Below are 6,160 nucleotides of genomic sequence, written 5' to 3'. Positions count from 1 at the left end.
GGAAGGGGGTTGTGATTTTAAATATGCTGTTTAAGCAAGGCCTTATTAGGAAAATGACATTTGGACAAACACAAAGAGATGAGGGAATAAGCATAGTGACTACTGGGGGAAAAGCATTCTAGGAAAGGCAACAGCAAGGACAAAGGCCCTAGGGCCTTCGCCAGATATGACTGCATACAGAAACCCCGCCTTCAAGACACTGGCCATTTATTTTAAATTGGATGTGACTCAGGTGAAGGGTAGGGCTTCCTAGGTGTCGCAGTGGTGAAGAATCCGCCTGCCAGTACAGGAGACGCAGAGACGCAGTTTTGATCCCTGGGTCAGGAAGATTCCTTGCAGTAGGAAATGGCAACTGACTCTAGTACCCTTGTCTGGAGAATCCCCATGGACAGAGGAGCCTGGCAGGCTACCATCCATGGGGTCGCAAAGTCAGACAAGACTGAGCGTGCATACACAGGTGGAGGGTATTGAGCAGAGGAGCAACTTGAGCTGCATGTTCTGTGAAGAGCACAGTAGAAAGCAACGCAAGTAGCAGCAGAGAGAACAGGTAGGAAGTCACTGCAATGATTCAAGGTGATACAGGTGGAGCGGGTGACGACTTCAAATTACAGATATACCTTGAAAGTGGAACCAACAGGATTTTCTGGTTAGATAGCCTTTTCTTCTCCCTAAAATATTGTTCAATTGAATCTGCTTACAAAGGTACTAGGTTGGCCACTACACATCATGAATGGTTTAAATGTAAAATCAAATCTAAGTTTCCAAATCTAATATCAAATTGCTGATAGTTTAAAAAAAAAAAAAATCCATGACAGTGTCACAATCTTTATTTATTTATGGATTTGTTATTAGTTATGTTTTAGGACAAACGATTAACTTCCATTCCTTAAAAGCAAAAACAGCTTTGTTGTGGTTTTTTCTGAATTATTTAACAAAATTTAAAAAAAAGAATTGTTTTTTACATTCACATGATATTTCATAGGAATCAAAATTATATTTATGAAAGGTTTAAATGATTTAGGAAGATGCTTATGAGAAAGGTAGGTGAAAAAACAGGAGTATAAAGTTATTAATATATTATCTCAATTGTGCAAATATGCCAACTGTTACCAGTAACTAACTCAGGGTGATGGGATTAGGCATTATTTATGCTTCTATTTTACTCCTCAGGTAGATTAAGATGAGACTATTTTCCTTTTGTAATAAAAGAACACTAAATGAATAAAATAGATAATCAACAAGGACCTATTGTATAGCACGGGGAACTACTCAATAATCTGTAATAACCTATAGGGGAAGAGAATCTGAAAAAGAACAGATATATGTATGCATATAACTAAATCACTTTGTTGTACACCTGAAACTAAAACAACAGTGTAAACCAACTATACTCCAACAAAACAAACAAAAAGCACTAAATCACATATTCAAAAGGAAAAGACTCCATTTTGCTTGGAGAATCCCATGGACAGAGGATTCTGCTGGGCTACAGTTCATGAGGTCGCAAAGAGTCGGACACAACTGAGCAATTAACACAACATGTGATTAGTTTATATTTATCCCAAGAGATGAGATGGAAGAGGCAATTCACCAGGTGTAGTCAGCCTGATCTGCCCCACCAAAGGGAAGAAAGGCAGCATACTCAATCTCCCCCAGTATGCCTTCCCAGTGTGGTTCCCAACCCTTCTCCAACCCATCTCCACTCCTCCGCTATCTGCCTGAAAAACACACCACCCTGACCCCACCACCACCACAAACTCCATTAGACTTTTCTCCCAGTTAGAGTTAGCCAGTCCACCATTGCTCCATGACTAGTTATCACTGTTCTTCATTTGCACATGCTTTTTTAAAAAGTATATTACACCTCCTTATATATATGCTGCTAAGTCACTTCAGTCGTGTCTGACTCTGTGCGACCCCATCCCTGGGATTCTCCAGGCAAGAACACTGGAGTGGGTTGCCATTTCCTTCTCCAATGCATAAAGGTGAAAAGTGAAAGTGAAGTTGCTCAGTTGTGTCTGAATCTTAGTGACCCCATGGACTGCAGCCCACCAGGCTCCTCCGTCCATGGGATTTCCCAGGCAAGAGTACTGGAGTGGGGTGCCATTGCCTTCTCTGCCTTTATATATATATACATACACATATTATGTATCCTAAAAGGACATTATAATATCCCTGAACTAAGTGAAGACTTTGTTACAGAGTTTGGGTTGGACCCTCTGCTCTACTTGCTTGAGTACCAACTGTGTTCTTGCTTTACCTCACTGGTGAAGTTGTAGCCAGAACATAAAACAACCATCCACAATCACCTCCTCCTTACCCTATCTGTGGCTATGGAGACCTTTCTGACCTTATTCTCTCAAATGCACTAATTTAGTACATTTCTAATAACAGTATACAAATTGGTTTTATATATATATATATAGGGTTGCCCAAAAAGTTCTTTATGGAAAAACTCAAATGTACTTTCTGACTAACTCAGTATCTATACATATATATATACATTTTACACACACACACACACACACACACACACAATTATGCCTCTACAAACATTGTAACCTAATAAAAGTTATTTCTTACTTTAACTATTAAGCAATTAAGTAGTGTCATTACAAATGCATTTTCCTCTTCAGTACAATAGACTTTCTCTCTGGAGGTAAAAGTGGAGAAGTAGAACAGAGAGGAAGAAAGAAAGAAAAGAAAGACGGAGAACACCATGGAGAGCAGCCCAAAGTTGCTCTTTGGGAAAGGCGTATAAGGTAAAAACCCACCAGAGTGACACAAGAGAAAACTTCTATTCTGGGCTTCCCTGGTAGTTCGGTGGTAAAGAATCAGCCTGCCAATGCAGGAGACACGGGTTCAGTCTCTCCCCTGGGAAGATCCCACACGCCATGGACAACTAAGCCCGTGTGCCACAGCCACCGAGGCCCACATGCCCTACGGCCCCTGCTCCAGGGAAGCCACCGCAATGAGAAGCCCACACTTCAAGCTAGAGAACAAGAAGAGCTGAGCAGAAATGAAGACTCAACACAGCCAAAAAAAGAATACTTCACCTCTCTTTGGGTCACTCCATACCCAGCAGTCCTGGGGAAGCCCTGAACTACAGGGTAGGAACCCCTTTGTGAAGCAAAGTAAGAAAGGGTACTGCTATATCTTCTGTTAAATTTTAATTAGTGATGTTCATCACATATTTTTAGCTTTTTCTTTTTTGAACACATGGTTATTACATTAAGCCATGTAACTTCTTTAGCCAATGAATTATGTATGGAAGTTAAGGATGTCACTTTCAAGGAGTAATTTTAAGAGACAGAGTAAAATTTATCACATTTTCCCTTTCTGTCTGCTATGGCAACCCAAAAGTCTGGGTCTGAGAGTGTAAGGACAACCCAGAGCAGTGTACTCCTTCCTCCCCCATAGATAGTAGCAGGAAACAGAACTTCATTGCTTACAACTATTGATAACTTGTAGGGTTGCTTGTTACCATGACAATAACCTACTCTGATTGATACTAATACTGGTTTAACAGCAAACACCAGCTTCCTTAAGGATTTCCAACAATTGAGATCAAGCAAATACATCACAAACAAAGAACAACAAAACTCACAAGAAGGGAATTGTTGCTAGGAAATTAAATGCACCCCACGTGCAACCACTGGGAGAGGACCCTCGGACCTAATGTCATGTTTCCTGTGGATTTTGCTCCACATACCTTTTCCTTTGCTAATTATACCCTTTCACTAGAATAAGCCATAACCATATGCTGAATCCTCTGAGTTCTCTGAGCAAATCATCAAACTTGGGAGTGGTCTTAGAAATCTCCAATTCAGTAAAAAAAATCACCATCAGAGTTAGGGGGAAAAAAATTTCAATGAAGAAATAACATTGGAATCGTAGGTATGAAATGTAAAATTGTTCCATGTAAAATGATTAAAGAATCACACATTTGAGGAAGAAGCAAGAAATCATCAAGGAAAAATGGGCATATTCGAAAAATAACCAAGTGGAATTCTTAAAAATGAAAAAGTATGAAGATATCATGGCTCAGAAATTTTGAGTCAAGAAGATATGTGATTCCAAACACTTGGCAAGCATAATATGTACTGAACAATTAAAAGAAAAAGACTAGCCATATTTTAGTGAAATAGCAGATTACAAAAGGTAGAACGATCTTAAAATCAGCCAAAGAGAAAGGCAGATCACTTATTGTGAAATAATAAGATAGATAGAAGAGTTTCTAATAGCAATAACAGAAACAATATACAATAATAACAATGTACAATAATAACCTCAATGTGCAAAGAGAAAATAACTATCAGTTCAGAATTCAGACCTGAAAAAAATAATGCTTATGTGAATCTTAAATAAATATTGTTTGTATAAAATGTTAATAATCTGTGGGGTTATAGTAGGATAAAACCATTACACCACGATGCCACAGAAGTTGTGTTAATGTAGTTAAAGTACATTAAAGTCATTGAATTCTTTGGCAGGAAGTCGAGATGTTTAACTTAAATCTTTGATAAGTTAAATAAGCATGGTAAAATTTAAGACTAACAACAGAAGACAAAAAAAAGTAAAATAAAATTCTAAGCCATCAATGGGGAAATTATGAAATAGGCAAAGAAACACAAATCTAGGAAAAAAGATGGGAGGGGTGACTTAAAAAAAAAGGAAGCATAGAACAAGTAGATTAAATAGAAATACAAGCATATGTTCGTAGAAACACATTTAATATAAACATAATGAATATTAATAGGTTAAATTAATCTATTAGGTAAGAAGGAAATCGCCAGTGACAGTATAAGGTAAAATTCAGGTATGTTATTTATAAGGGATATTCCTAAAAGGACACAGAAATTAAAGAATATATATGTGTACGAGGCAACTATTAACCAAAAAAACATGGAAAGGCCAAGACAAATATATATTTAGAAATTAAGAGAATCCCTATGAGATGGTGACCATTACACTTACCAGGAAGATAAAAAAAAATTCCAAGTTTGTATGCCTCTAGTGAAATAGCCTCAAAATACACAGGACAAAACTGGACATAATTTAGCAACCAGAAAATGTTATTTTAAACACTGTAATCCTAACTTGATAGCTTGTCCCTTGTTTAAGGGTGTTTTACTATTCTATGAAATATTATTTTTACATAGAAGATCTGATTTTTCAAGAACAAATTAAGGAGATATCAGTATATTGATTAAGAATATATACATATGTAAAACAGTTTAAAAAGGGAAAAGGTAATTTAGGCCAACACTCTTAAGGATAAACTTTAAAATCTGTATGAAATAGGGGGAAAAAATCATAAAGAGAGCTAACATTTGCTGGTAGTGAGTCTCAAAGGTAACCCATGATGATCTGTGCTTCCTAGTATTCACACCCTGGAGAGAAATTTTAAAATATTTCAATTAATAGAAATGAAAATAGAATATATCAAAATTTATGGGATTTAGTAAAAGTAGTGCATAAAATAAAATTTACAGCAAAATTAAATAAAAATACAAGAGAAATCTATAATCAATTATTTAAGTTTGTACTTTAGAAAATAAAAAAGGCAAATTAAATCCAAAGTAAACAGAAGAAAAAAAATTAATAAAAATTAGAGCAGAAATCACTGAAATCGGAAACAAGAAATCAAAATGAGAAAAATCAACAAAACCAACAGCTGATTTTTTTTGAAAACAGACCAATAAAAACTTCGAGGGTAAGTCAATCACAGGGTGGGACTGGGCAGAAGCACTGACAGCGGCGCTGCACCAGAGGCGCCATTGGGACGACCTGACAGCTAACTCAGGGCAGGGGCAGGGGCTTGGAAATAAGACACAGCGCAATCCTGCTTAGGCCAGCAGGAGGACAGGAGAAACTGGAAGGGGCCAGGATGATGTCAGCTACACTAACAGTCATACAGTTCTCCATTACATCTACAGGCTAAAAAAGGAAAACTCACATAATCATTATTAATATCTATAGATACAGAAAAAGCATTTGATAAAATCAAATACCCATTCATGATAAAAACTTTCAGCAATCTAGAAAGAGATTTCTCAATTTGATAAAGAATAGCCATAAAAAATCATACAGCAAACAGCATACCTAATAGTGAGAAACTTTATCATGTATGCAGAAGATTTTTTAAAAAATCAATAAA

This window comes from Muntiacus reevesi, chromosome 19 (genome assembly GCF_963930625.1).
Source record: "Muntiacus reevesi chromosome 19, mMunRee1.1, whole genome shotgun sequence".
In the NCBI taxonomy this organism is placed as follows: Eukaryota; Metazoa; Chordata; class Mammalia; order Artiodactyla; family Cervidae; genus Muntiacus; species Muntiacus reevesi.
The sequence above is the reverse complement of the archived record's forward strand: the minus strand, read 5'-3'. Positions refer to the sequence as shown.